The 14,889-nt window shown below is 47.1% G+C and overlaps 1 protein-coding gene across 2 annotated transcripts in view; it reads left to right on the top strand.

Moving 5' to 3' along the window:
• Window positions 1-14,889, top strand: part of CRACR2B (calcium release activated channel regulator 2B) — a 182,451-nt gene that overhangs the window by 96,978 nt on the left and 70,584 nt on the right. The window lies entirely within an intron of this gene.

Genomic DNA, 14,889 nt, shown 5'->3' with positions numbered 1-14,889 from the left:
ACTTTTATATAAGAAGGTTCAAGTTCAAAATGGAATCGCTCAGGGCGGTTATTGCAAGCCTGGAAGAAGGGGATTACATGGTATCACTGGACATCAAGGATGCTTACCTGCATGTCCCCATTTACACACCTCACCAGGTGTACCTCCGTTTTGTGGTACAAGACTGCCGTTACCAATTCCAGACGTTGCCGTTTGGTCTGTCCACGGCACCGAGGGTCTTTATCACGGTAATGGCCCGAAATGATGATACTCCTTCGAAGGAAGGGAGTTATAATTATCCCATACTTGGACGATCTCCTTATAAAGGCGAGGTCCAGGGAACAGTTGTTGGTCGGAGTAGCACTATCTCAGGAACGGCTGGATTCTGAATATTCCAAAGTCGCAGCTGGTTCCTACGACGCATCTGCTGTTCCTGGGTATGATTCTGGACACAGAACAGAAGGTGTTTCTCCCGGAGGAGAAGGCCAAGGAGTTGTCATCTCTGGTCAGAGACCTCCTGAAACCAAAACAGGTGTCGGTGCATCACTGCACGCGAGTCCTGGGAAAGATGGTAGCTTCTTACGAAGCAATTCCATTCGGCAGGTTCCATGCAAGGATCTTTCAGTGAGATCTGTTAGACAAGTGGTCCGGATCGCATCTTCAGATGCATCGGCTGATCACCCTGTCCCCGAGGGCCAGGATGTCTCTGCTGTGGTGGCTCCAGAGTGCTCATCTTCTAGAGGGCCGCAGATTCGGCATACAGGACTGGGTCCTGGTGACCACGGATGCAAGCCTCCGAGGTTGGGGGGCAGTCACGGAGGGAAGAAACTTCCAAGGACAATGGTCGAGTCAGGAGGCTTCCCTACACATAAATATTCTGGAACTAAGGGCCATTTACAATGCCCTAAGTCAGGCAAGACCCCTGCTTCAAAACCAGCCGGTGCTGATTCAGTCAGACAACATCATGGCTGTCGCCCATGTAAACCGACAGGGCGGCACAAGAAGCAGGATGGCGATGGCAGAAGCCACAAGGATTCTCCGATGGGCGGAAAATCACGTGATAGCACTGTCAGCAGTGTTCATTCCGGGAGTGGACAACTGGGAAGCAGACTTCCTCAGCAGGCACGACCTCCACCCGGGAGAGTGGGGACTTCATCCAGAAGTTTTCCAACTGATTGTAAACCGTTGGGAAAGGCCACAGGTGGACATGATGGCGTCCCGCCTAAACAAAAAGCTAAAAAGATATTGCGCCAGGTCAAGGGACCCTCAGGCGATAGCTGTGGACGCTCTAGTGACACCGTGGGTGTACTAGTCGGTTTATGTGTTCCCTCCTCTTCCTCTCATACCAAAGGTGCTGAGGATAATAAGAAAGAGAGGAGTAAGAACTATACTCATCGTTCCGGATTGGCCAAGAAGGACTTGGTACCCGGAACTACAAGAAATGATCTCAGAGGACCCTTGGCCTCTGCCTCTCAGACTGGACCTGCTACAGCAGGGGCCCTGTCTGTTCCAAGACTTACTGCGGCTGCGTTTGACGGCATGGCGGTTGAACGCCGACCCTGATGGAAAAGGGCATTCCGGTTGAAGTCATTCCTACGCTGATAAAAGCTAGGAAAGATGTGACAGCAAAGCATTATCACCGCATATGGCGAAAATATGTTGCTTGGTGTGAGGCTATGAAGGCCCCCACAGAAGAATTTCAGCTGGGTCGATTTCTGCACTTCCTACAGTCAGGAGTGACTATGGGCCTAAAATTGGGATCCATTAAAGTCCAGATTTCAGCCCTGTCTATTTTCTTTCAAAAAGAACTGGCTTCACTGCCTGAAGTTCAGACGTTTGTTAAGGGAGTGCTGCATATTCAGCCCCCTTTTGTGCCCCCAGTGGCACCTTGGGATCTCAACGTTGTGTTGGATTTCCTAAAATCACATTGGTTTGAGCCACTTCAGACCGTGGAATTAAAATATCTCACGTGGAAAGTGGTCATGCTTTTGGCCTTGGCTTCGGCTAGGCGGGTGTCAGAATTGGCGGCTTTGTCCTGTAAAAGCCCCTATCTGATCTTCCATATGGACAGAGCAGAATTGAGGACGCGTCCCCAATTCCTCCCTAAGGTGGTATCAGCGTTTCATTTGAACCAACCTATTGTGGTGCCTGCGGCTACTCGGGACTTGGAGGCTTCCAAGTTGCTGGACGTAGTCCGGGCCCTGAAAATCTATGTTTCCAGGACGGCTAGAGTCAGAAAGACTGACTCGCTGTTTATCCTGCATGCACCCAACAAGTTGGGTGCTCCTGCTTCTAAGCAGACTATTGCTCGCTGGATCTGCTCCACGATTCAACTTGCACATTCTGCGGCTGGACTGCCGCATCCTAAATCAGTCAAAGCCCATTCCACGAGGAAGGTGGGCTCTTCTTGGGCGGCTGCCCGAGGGGTCTCGGCTTTACAACTTTGCCGAGCTGCTACCTGGTCGGGATCAAACACGTTTGCAAAATTCTACAAGTTTGATACCCTTGCTGAGGAGGACCTCCTGTTTGCTCATTCGGTGCTGCAGAGTCATCCGCACTCTCCCGCCCGTTTGGGAGCTTTGGTATAATCCCCATGGTCCTTACGGAGTTCCCAGCATCCACTAGGACGTCAGAGAAAATAAGAATTTACTCACCGGTAATTCTATTTCTCGTAGTCCGTAGTGGATGCTGGGCGCCCATCCCAAGTGCGGATTGTCTGCAATACTTGTATATAGTTATTGCCTAACTAAAGGGTTATTGTTATGAGCCATCTGTTCGTGAGGCTCAGTTGTTATTCATACTGTTAACTGGGTATAGTATCACGAGTTGTACGGTGTGGCTGGTATGAGTCTTACCCGGGATTCCAAATCCTTTCCTTATTGTGTCAGCTCTGCCGGGCACAGTTTCCCTAACGGAGGTCTGGAGGAGGGGCATAGACGGAGAAACCAGTGCACACCAGTAGTCCTAATTCTTTCTCAGAGTGCCCAGTCTCCTGCGGAGCCCGTCTATTCCCCATGGACCTTACGGAGTTCCCAGCATCCACTACGGACTACGAGAAATAGAATTACCGGTGAGTAAATTCTTATTATATAAACTATGCAGGCTGCACTCTGATTCACTGGTCAGTATAAACAGGTAAGTAATAATGTTTTGAAGTTTATTCACCTCTTCATCAGAGGTGAATAAACTTCGAAACGTTATTACTTACCTGCTTTTACTGTCCAGTGAATCCGAGTGCCGCCTGCATTGCTTCTTTGTTAAGGACCCATGGCTAAGTGGCGGAGTCGAGGAGCGCACCGGAGCAGTAACGCACGTTGTTGGAGTGCTGCCACTAAGAACTATATATATGTGTGTGTATGTATATATATATATATATATATATATATATATATATATATATATATATATATATATATATATATATATATATATATATATATATATATATATATATATATATCTCAATGTGCGGACCGGCACTCCTCCTTAAATGTTCAGGTGCTCTGGTGCCTCCAGGAAACAGATAATGTACAAACGAGCAAGAAAGGCTGCGGCACTCAGAGACTTAATGCTAAATTCTTAGTGTATTAAAACAAACATCTGAAATCCAACATTGCTGTTTCTCCTTGACAACGGGGTGTGCCAACCCCCCGAAACGTTGGGTGCCGCAGCCTTTCTTATATATATATTCCCAAAATGAAGACAGCGGCACTCGAGGATTTAAATATATGAAAAAGTGTAATCAAAGCATACAGGTAGCCAACGTTTCGGGGCTCACATGCCCCTTTGTCAAGGTGTGTAACAATATATGTGAATTAGAACATACCTTTTATCCAAGAGAAGCCCGGCAGTGCACGGTGCGAGAACGGAGACGCGAGGATCCCTCGTACTTCCGGTCGCAACGCGATGACCTCACTGCTGTTGCGCCCGTTGGTTGCCATAGCAACCTGGACGCCGCTGGTCACTCTAAAGCGCTGTGAGGGAACATAAATAGAACCAGTGGAAAAAGTGTACTTAATTACAAGAAAACCGTGCACCCCACGCATACAGAATCCCACCACCTCTATTAGACCATTACTCTTAAAGATCCCAAACTGTCAATGTCGCTGAATGGTACACGGAGGGCTTAGAGGCGGGGCTGCGTCTGGATGCCGGCACCAGCATCCATGTACAGGTAATGCAACCCCTCCTCAAGAAGTCCCAGAACCATAGGGAATCACAAACTGACTAGCGAAAAACATGAAGGCACATAAGCATAAATGAAAGGAAAAGGAAAGAAAGAAGGGAAAGTGGAAGAAGGAAAGCAGGGGGGGGGGAAGGGGGGTGTGTGGAAAAGGGGGAGGGGAGGGTAGGGGTGGGGGGGCAAAGAAGGGAAGGGTGTGCAAGGGGCATCAGTAGAGTCCATGACCACTTTTATATGAAAATAATCCACGAGAATTTCTCATTCAGTCCACTTGGACTTATTGTGCCAAGTTCATGGATCCACTTAGATTCGATATGCAGAAGCTTGCGATCCCGATCCCCTCCTCGGATGCTTCGGGGAACATGATCTATGATTTGATGTTTTATGTCATTAAGCGAGTGTCCCATCAGTGCAAAATGGCGTGCTACGGGTTGTTCCGAAGGTTTACCGGCCAGTGCCTGTTTGATCGCAGACCTGTGCAGGGCCATCCTCTCTCTGAAGGTCCTGATGGATTTTCCCACATAAAATAAATGGCATGGGCATGACAACAGGTATACAATGTGAGTTGTCGTGCATGTCACCACGTGTCTGATCTGGAATGTCCTCTTTGTGGGGATGCTTAAACGAGGACCCTACTATCATACTGCTGTACGTTGTGCATTTAAGGCACCTGTAACAACCAGGGGGTTTGGTTAGGAACGAGGTGGGCCTTTCTACCTCGTTTTGGAATCCTGTGACATCAGAGTGTACAATAATGTCCTTTATACTTTTACCCCTTGAGTAACATAGCATGGGGCGTCTGTCCTTAAATGTTGGAAGCTTCTTGTCCGAAGCTACAATTGGCCATAAGGTCATTGTTGCTCTCTGGATTACCGGACTAGCTGTATTAAAGGTATTAACAAATGGAATCACCGCCTTAGCACTCCGCACGGCCGGTTTAAGTAGGGTTTCCCTTGGTATCGACATGACTTCTGCTTTCTGCTGTTGTAATTTATGATAATCGTATCCCCTCTGGACAAATTTCGTAACCATACGTTCTAGTTCTTGATCCAGACTGGACCGATCGCTGATGATCCTTGAGGCTCTTATCATTTGCGACCTCGGGAGCCCATCCTTAAGTGGTCCCGGATGATGGCTGTTGGCTCTCAGCAGGACGTTCTTGTCCGATGGCTTGGAGTACAGACTTGTAATCAATTTGCCGTCCTTGATGGTCACTTTTACGTCCAGGTAGTTGAGGGACTCCCCACTTGTTGTATAGGTGTACTTAATCGTGGATGGCCTATTGTTGACGTTCACCATCAACTGCTCAAACATCCCAGCTTCACCGGTCCATAGTAAAAACAGATTGTCTATGTACCTAGTAAACATCAGTATATGTTGGGCTATGGCCCTTTCGTCAAAGAAAACTGCCTGCTCGTCCTGGAACATGAAGACATTAGCGAACGATGGGGAGACATTGCTCCCCATCGCACAACCGGTCTTCTGGCGAAAGAATTTGCCGTTAAACATGAAGTAATTTCTTTCCAGGGTCATCGCTAGCAGCTGCATGAAAAGGCCTATGTCGAGGGCTTCCATCTTCTCTTCAATGAGAAACTTTCTCATGGCCTGCAAACCTGCTTCGTGCGGAATGCTCGTATACAGGCTTTTTACGTCAATAACACAAATTAGTGTCCCAGAGGGGACCTGTCCGATGCTGTTAATCCGCTCCAAGAAGTTGGTAGTATCTTTAATGAAATTGTGATGTTTCAAAATCAGAGGTTGCAGTATCCCATCAAGGAATATCGAGATGGGTTGGAAGATGGAGTGTCTAGCTGCTATTATTGGCCTACCTGGAGGTGCTGTGGCACTCTTGTGGATTTTGGGTACCACAAAGAAGATCGGCACTAGTGGATGTTCCTGTTTGAGAGCATCACATAGTTTGCTGGATATTTGACCACTCGCTTTGGCCTGTTCCAGGAGGTGTACCAGTTCCTGTTGGTATTCAACGGACGGGTCGTGTGCCAATTCCTCATATGTGTCAGTCTCTGCCAATTGACCCTCAATTTCTTTGATGTAATCGGTAAGGTTGAGGATAACTAAACCTCCCCCCTTATCCGCTGGGCGGAAAATGACCTCTCGGTAGGCTCCCAGCTGTTTTAAAGCTGTCCGTTCAGTCCGGGTAAGGTTCTGATGGAACGTTGGTGAGGCTGCCGTGTATTTCATGACCGAGTCGTTCAAAAGTCTTGTGAACGATTGAATAGAGGGGTTGGTTGACGGAGGGTCAAACATAGATATGTGACGGGTGTAATAAAATTTATCGTGACCAGACGTGCTCAAATTCTCTTGTATACTGGAGTTTTGAAAATACTCCTGTAATCACAATTTACAGGAGAATCGGTGTAAGTCAATTTGCCACTTAAAGTTGTTAAACGGGTTGGTGGGCACAAAAGAGAGGCCCTTCTCCAGTACCCTCAGTTCCACTTCAGAGAAAGATCTGTTAGATAGGTTAAATATTAAGGATTCTTGTTGGCCGAGCGCCCTCTTGATCCGCGAGCACTGCTTGCCCCGGCGGGTGGGCGTCCCCTTCTGCCTTTTTCTACAGGGGTCTCCGCAGGTGTCCCTAAAGGGACTGGCGTTGCCCTGGTTGAACCCTCTGAATCTTGTAGGGCATTCTCGCTGTCACTGTTGGACGTACCGGTGGTATTAGACCGCAACTCCCTTCGCCAACTGTGTCTGCCTCTAGAATTATAGGCGGTATTTTGGCCTCCTTCTCCTCCCATCAACCATCTATACAACTTATTAAGGTCATAGTCCTCAACTATCTGATGTTTGTTTCGCTTGATCTTAACAAGGTCTTTTCTATAATCTTCACACTGCCTCTGTAGTTTTATGAGCCATTCATGGTTGGACTCGGCCTGTAGCATGGTCTTATGTTCCACTTAAATCCTGGTGATTTTATCCCTAGTGAGCCTCAATTCCCGGCCTGCCTCCTCCACCACTAGCAGGATCAGGTCGAGGCTACACTTATTAAGTATGCCTACCCATTTCTTACAGAAATCCGGGTTGAACCGGCCTATTGTGGGAACATTTCTCACTCTGAACCCTCTGGGTATCCGTTTCTCCCGGTGATACTCTGACAGTGATATTCCATGCAGGAGGTAGTCACATTCGCGACGTTTAAGCTTAAGAAGCTGGTGGTAAATATCCTCTATTCCCCCCGTTCGTTCTGATGCTCCCAGTTTCTCCTTAAACCGGAGGCGCTCCGCGTCATCAGTAAAGCTGAACGATTCACCTAGGACCGACTGCATACCTCTGCATCCTGGAGCGTCGTCTTTATGCCCTGGGGTGGATGTGGATTCCATGTGCGGCAGGTGCCGGTTCTCAAGGAAGTGAAGCCTAAGCCGTGGATGTGCAAAACAAGTGCAGTGTAGGTGACTGGAAAACTCCACCTGACGAAAGGGTACGATAATGTTTTATCTTGCTGAGCAATCAAACTCCATAGGGTGGTGGTGCCTTGTCCCCGGCTGACAGGCAGGCAAAGCCCGACTAAGTCAAAATGAATATGTTGTAGAATGGACCGGCACTCTCCTGGCTTGCTCTTTTACCCCGGTACCTTCTGAGACAAACTTGCAGATTCCCAAAATGAAGACAGCGGCACTCGAGGATTTAAATATATGAAAAAGTGTAATCAAAGCATACAGGTAGCCAACGTTTCGGGGCTCACATGCCCCTTTGTCCAGGTGTGTAACAATATATGTGAATTAGAACATACCTTTTTATCCAAGAGAAGCCCGCCAGTGCACGGTGCGAGACCGGAGACGCGAGGATCCCGCCGTACTTCCGGTCGCAACGCGATGACCTCACTGCTGTTGCGCCCGTCGGTTGCCATAGCAACCTGGACGCCGCTGGTCACTCTAAATTAAGAAATGAATCACTGAATTTATGGTAAACAGTCACATGGAATTTTCTAAAAGAGTAGCACTAATATAAAATACATACTAATAAAAAAAAAATACACGTATTATTATAATACCTACAATACTAGATCTGGTAAGAATGAAGTATAATACAAGTGGTGATTGTTAAAGGAATTAAGTGTATTAATCATACAACAATAAGGATGATCTCTAATAGTGAAGGGGCAGGAGGGAATACATATATAATATAATATAGTATACATGTTTAATGTATTTATCTAAGTAATAAAAATAAAATATTAAAGTGTGGCAGGATGTAAATGTTGAGTATTTCAGATCTGGATATGTGGTATTTCTCTTTAGGTTTTTTTTTTCTTCTTTTCTTTACACTTGTATGCAATGAAAGAATATAGTTATATACAACACTAGTAGGTACAAAAGTTTGGTCACCAAGTATGAAGATAATTAATTGATACATAAAAAGTTTGAAATATGATAGCACTAAAACAAAATTATATATTAATTACAAAATAATTTTTCTCTAACGTTTTAGAGGATGCTGGGACTCCGTAAGGACCATGGGGATAGACGGGCTCCGCAGGAGACATGGGCACTTTAAGAAAGACTTTGACTCTGGGTGTGCACTGGCTCCTCCCTCTATGCCCCTCCTCCAGACCTCAGTTTGATACTGTGCCCAAAGGAGATGGGTGCACTGCAGGGAGCTCTCCTGAATTTCCTGCTAAGAAAGTATTTTAATTAGGTTTTTTTATTTTCAGGGAGCACTGCTGGCAACAGACTCCCTGCATCGTGGGACTGAGGAGAGAGAAACAGCCCTACTTCTCTGAGTTTCAAGGTCCTGTTTCTTAGGCTACTGGACACCATTAGCTCCAGAGGGAGTCTGAACACAGGTCTCACCCTAGAGTTCGTCCCAGAGCCGCGCCGCCGTCCTCCTCACAGAGCCAGAAGATAGAAGCCGGGTGAGTATGAGCAGAAAGAAGGCTTCAAAGGCGGCAGAAGACTTTGTGATCTTCCCTGAGGTAACGCACAGCACTGCAGCTGTGCGCCATTGCTCCCATACACCTCACACACTCCGGTCACTGTAAGGGTGCATGGCGCAGGGGGGGCGCCCTGGGCAGCAATATAAACCTCTATTATGGCATAAACACATATATACATGTACAGCTGGGCACTGTACATGTATATAAAGAGCCCCCGCCATGTTTTTGAATAATTTGAGCGGGACAGAAGCCTGCCGCCGAGGGGGCGGGGCTTCTCCCTCAGCACTCACCAGTGCCATTTTTCTCCACAGCACAGCGCTGAGAGGACGCTCCCCGGACTCTCCCCTGCTTACTGAGGTGACAGTGGGTTTTTCAAGAGGGGGGGGCACATAATTGGCGAAAAACAAGTTATTTCAGCGCTACTGGGGAAACATTCTGTGTTTTGCCTGGGTTATATAGCGCTGGGGTGTGTGCTGGCATACTCTCTTTCTGTCTCTCCAAAGGGCCTGGTGGGGAACTGTCTTCAGATAAGAGCTTCCATGTGTGTGTGGGGTGTGTCGGTACGCGTGTGTCGACATGTATGAAGTGGAAGGCTCACCTAAGGAGGAGGGGGAGTGTATGAATGTCAGATCTCCGTCGGCAGCGCCGACACCGGAATGGATGGAGATGTGGAATGTCTTGAGTGCTAGTGTAAATTTATTACACAAGAGATTAGACAAGGCTGAGGCTAGGGAACAGTCAGGTAGTCAGACCATGCCTGTCCCTGTGTCACCGGGACCTTCCGGGTCTCAGAAGCGCACATTGTCCCAAATAATGGACACAGATACCGACACGGATTCAGACTCCAGTGTCGACTATGAGGAGGCAAAATTACAGCCAAAAGTGGCTAAGGGCATTCGGTATATGATTATTGCAATAAAAGATGTTTTGAATATCACAGAGGAACCTCCTGTCCCTGACAAGAGGGTACACATGTATAAAGAGAAAAAGCCTGAGGTCACTTTTCCATCCTCGTATGAGCTGAGCGAGCTGTGCGAAAAGGCTTGGGAATCTCCAGACAAGAGGCTGCAGATTCCCAAAAGGATTCTTATGGCGTATCCTTTCCCGCAAACGGATAGGATACGATGGGAGTCTTCTCCTAAGGTGGACAAGGCATTAACACGTTTATCAAAAAAGATAGCGCTGCCATCCCAAGATACGGCTACCCTCAAGGATGCTGCTGATCGCAGACAGGAGGTTACCATGAAGTCCATTTACACACATTCAGGTACAATTCTTTGACCGGCAATGACGTCGGCCTGGGTTTGTAGTGCTATCGCAGCATGGACAGACTCCTTATCTACGGAATTTGAGACCCTAGATAAGGATACCATTTTAATGAACCTAGGGCATATAAAAGATGCTGCGTTATATATGAGAGATGCTCAAAGAGACATTTGTTTGCGAAGTTCCAGAATAAACGCTATGTCTGTTTCTGCTAGGCGAGTCTTATGGACCCGACAGTGGACGGGTGATGCCGACTCAAAGAGGCATATGGAGTCTTTGCCTTACAAAGGTGAGGAGTTATTTGGAGAAGGCCTCTCGGACCTAGTCTCCACAGCTACGGCAGGTAAATCGAATTTTTTGCCTTATGTTCCCTCACAGCCTAAGAAAGCGCCTCATTATCAAATGCAGTCCTTTCGTTCGAATAAAAGCAAAAGAGTACGAGGATCGTCCTTTCTTGCCAGAGGTAAGGACCGAGGAAAAAAGCTGCACACAGCTAGTTCCCAGGAACAGAAGTCCTCCCCTGCCTCTGCATAATCCACCGCATGACGCTGGGGCTTCCCTGGGGGAGTCCGCTCAAGTGGGGGCACGTCTTCGACTTTTCAGCCACATCTGGGTTCATTCACAGGTGGATCCCTGGGCAATAGAAATTGTATCTCAGGGATACAAGCTGGAATTCGAAGAGGTGCCTCCTCGACGGTTTTTGAAATCTGCTCTACCGGCGGTTCCCTCAGAGAGGGAGTTAGTGTTGAATGCAATACAAAAATTGTATCTTCAACAGGTAGTGGTCAAGGTTCCTCTACTGCAGCAAGGAAAGGGTTATTACTCAACCCTGTTTGTGGTTCCGAAACCGGACGGTTCGGTCAGACCCATTTTGAATTTAAAATCCCTGAACCTATACTTGAGAAAGTTCAAGTTCAATATGGAATCGTTCAGGGCGGTCATTGGCAGCCTGGAAGGGGGGGATTTTATGGTTTCCCTGGACATAAAGGATGCCTACCTTCATGTTCCAATATTTCCTCCTCATCAGGCGTTCCTGCGATTTGCTGTACAGGATTGTCATTACCAATTTCAGACGTTGCCGTTTGGGCTTTCAACGGCCCGAGGATTTTCACCAAGGTAATGGCGGAAATGATGGTGCTCCTGAGCGAGGGGTCACAATTATCCCATACTTGGACGATCTCCTCATAACAGCGAGATCTCGAGAGAAGTTACTGGACAGCGTGTCTGTCTTTGAAGGTGTTACAGCAACACGGCTGGATTCTCAATATCCCGAAGTCACAGTTGGTTCCTACGACGCGTCTGACCTTCTTGGGCTTGATTCTGGACACAGACCAGAAGAAGGTTTTTCTTCCAATGGAAAAAGCTCAGGAGCTCATGACCCTGGTCAGGAACCTATTGAAGCCAAAACAGGTGTCAGTGCATCACTGCACTCGAGTCCTGGGGAAAATGGTGGCATCGTACGAAGCCATTCCCTTCGGCAGGTTCCATGCGAGGACCTTCCAATGGCACCTACTGGACAAGTGGTCCGGGTCACATCTACAAATGCATCAGAGGATCACCCTGTCCCCCAGAGCCAGGGTGTCTCTCCTGTGGTGGCTGCAGAGTGCTCACCTCCTAGAGGGTCGCAGGTTCGGCATTCAGGACTGGATCCTGGTGACCACAGTTGCAAGTCTCCGAGGTTGAGGAGCAGTCACACAGGGAAGAAATTTCCAAGGTCTTTGGTCGAGTCTAGAGACTTGTCTCCACATCAACATCCTGTAGTTGAGGGCCATATACAACGCCCTCCGTCAAGCGGAGGCATTACTTCGCGACAAGCCAGTTCTGATTCAGTCGGACAATGTCACCGCAGTAGCTCATGTAAACCGACAAGGCGGCACAAAGAGCAGGGTGGCAATGGCGGAAGCCACTAGGATCCTTCGCTGGGCGGAAAATCATGTAAGCGCATTGTCAGCAGTGTTCATTCCGGGAGTGGACAACTGGGAAGCAGACTTCCTCAGCAGACACGACCTGCATCCGGGAGAGTGGGGACTTCATCAGGAAGTCTTCGCGCAGATCGCAAGTCGGTGGGGACTGCCCCAAATAGACATGATGGCGTCCCGTCTCAACACAAAGTTAAAAAGGTATTGCGCCAGGTCAAGAGATCCTCAGGCGATAGCTGTGGACGCCCTGGTGACACCGTGGGTCTTTCGGGCCGGTCTATGTGTTTCCTCCTCTTCCTCTCATACCCAAGGTGTTGAGAATAATAAGACAGAAGAGTGAGAACAATCCTCATTGTTCCAGATTGGCCACGAAGGACTTGGTATCCGGATCTACAGGAATTGCTCTCAGAAGATCCGTGGCCTCTTCCTCTAAGACAGGACCTGCTGCAGCAGGGGCCCTGTCTGTTCCAAGACTTACCGCGGCTGCGTTTGACGGCATGGCGGTTGAACGCCGGATCCTAGCGGAAAAAGGTATTCCGGATGAGGTTATTCGTACGCTAATAAAGGCTAGGAAGGACGTGACATCAAAACATTATCACCGAATATGGAGAAAATATGTTTCTTGGTGTGAGGCCAGGGATGCTCCTACAGAGGATTACCATCTGGGTCGTCTCCTTCACTTCCTGCAAACTGGAGTGAATTTGGGCCTACAATTAGGCTCCATAAAAGTTCAGATTTCGGCCTTATCCATTTTCTTTCAAAAGGAATTGGCCTCTCTACCTGAAGTACAGACTTTTGTAAAGGGAGTACTGCATATTCAGCCTCCTTTTGTACATCCGGTTGGGCCTTGGGACCTTAACGTGGTGTTAAGTTTCCTTAAGTCACATTGGTTTGAACCACTCAAAACGTTGGAGTTAAAATATCTCACTTGGAAGGTGGTCATGTTGCTAGCCTTGGCTTCGGCTAGGCGAGTCTCGGAATTGGCGGCTTTATCACATAAAAGCCCCTATCTGGTTTTTCATGTGGATAGGGCGGAATTGCGGACTCGTCCTCAATTCCTACCTAAAGTGGTTTCATCCTTTCATATGAATCAACCTATTGTTGTACCTGTGGCTACGCGTGACTTGGAGGATTCCGAGTCCCTGGATGTGGTCAGGGCTTTGAAAATTTACGTGGCCAGAACGGCTAGAGTCAGAAAAACAGAAGCACTATTTGTCCTGTATGCAGCCAACAAGGTTGGCGCTCCTGCTTCAAAGCAGACTATTGCTCGCTGGATCTGTAACACAATTCAGCAGGCGCATTCTACGGCAGGATTGCCGTTACCAAAATCGGTTAGGGCCCATTCCACTAGGAAGGTGGGCTCTTCTTGGGCGGCTGCCCGAGGGGTCTCGGCACTACTACTGTTCCGAGCTGCTACTTGGTCGGGGTCAAACACCTTTGCAAAGTTCTATAAGTTTGATACCCTGGCTGAAGAGGACCTACTGTTTGCTCAATCGGTGCTGCAGAGTCATCCGCACTCTCCCGCCCGTTTGGGAGCTTTGGTATAATCCCCATGGTCCTTACGGAGTCCCAGCATCCTCTAGGATGTTAGAGAAAATAAGATTTTAAACCTACCGGTAAATCTTTTTCTCGTAGTCCGTAGAGGATGCTGGGCGCCCGTCCCAAGTGCGGACTACTTCTGCAAGACTTGTATATAGTTATTGCTTAAATAAGGGTTATGTTATAGTTTCATCGGTTTTAGACCAAAACTATGTTGTTTTTCGTACTGTTAACTGGTTAGTTTAACACAAGTTATACGGTGTGGCTGGTATGAATCTTGCCCTTGGATTAACTAAAATCCTTTCCTCGTACTGTCCGTCTCCTCTGGGCACAGTTCTCTAACTGAGGTCTGGAGGAGGGGCATAGAGGGAGGAGCCAGTGACACCCAGAGTCAAAGTCTTTCTTAAAGTGCCCATGTCTCCTGCGGAGCCCGTCTATCCCCATGGTCCTTACGGAGTCCCAGCATCCTCTACGGACTACGAGAAAAAGATTTACCGGTAGGTTTAAAATCTTATTATTTATAACCATAATATTCACAATTATCTGATTTGCCAAACATGATGTTCAGCTTAATGGGATATTGTTGATACTAAGTTTATTGAGTTGTAACAATTTGGATGATTCGTAATGTGAAGGTTCGAGATGAATTGCTTTTATAATTTAATATTATATTTAAATAATGCATCTTTCTTGGCTTTCACCGTTTATATGTAAAAAAAGAGAAGATTTGAAACGTGGTAGGTTTCTAAATGCTGTGTATATCAGATGTGGATATATGGTATAATTTATATATGTATTTATTGAATATTGGGAAGGGAAAGGGGAAGAGAAGAAAAATAATACAATTTTTTTTTTTTTTAAAGAGAGGGAAGGATTGGTGGAAGAGAAATTAGATAAAGGGAGGAAAATGGCATATAATATACAGCATATATAATCCTATGCTTGATTCCATAATATCTGCAGTCTTGGATATATACATCATAATAGTTAACTCAATATTACTATACTTGGGCAAAAAAGTCAAATTCTAAATATATAGAATAAAATTATATTAAAGCTGGTTCCTATTGATGCAATACAATGTGTGCATAAATTGTGTTATATAAATG

This window comes from Pseudophryne corroboree, chromosome 11 (assembly GCF_028390025.1).
Source record: "Pseudophryne corroboree isolate aPseCor3 chromosome 11, aPseCor3.hap2, whole genome shotgun sequence".
NCBI classification, from domain to species: Eukaryota; Metazoa; Chordata; class Amphibia; order Anura; family Myobatrachidae; genus Pseudophryne; species Pseudophryne corroboree.
Note: the sequence above shows the minus strand (reverse complement) of the source record. Positions and strands in the feature narration are given on the sequence as shown.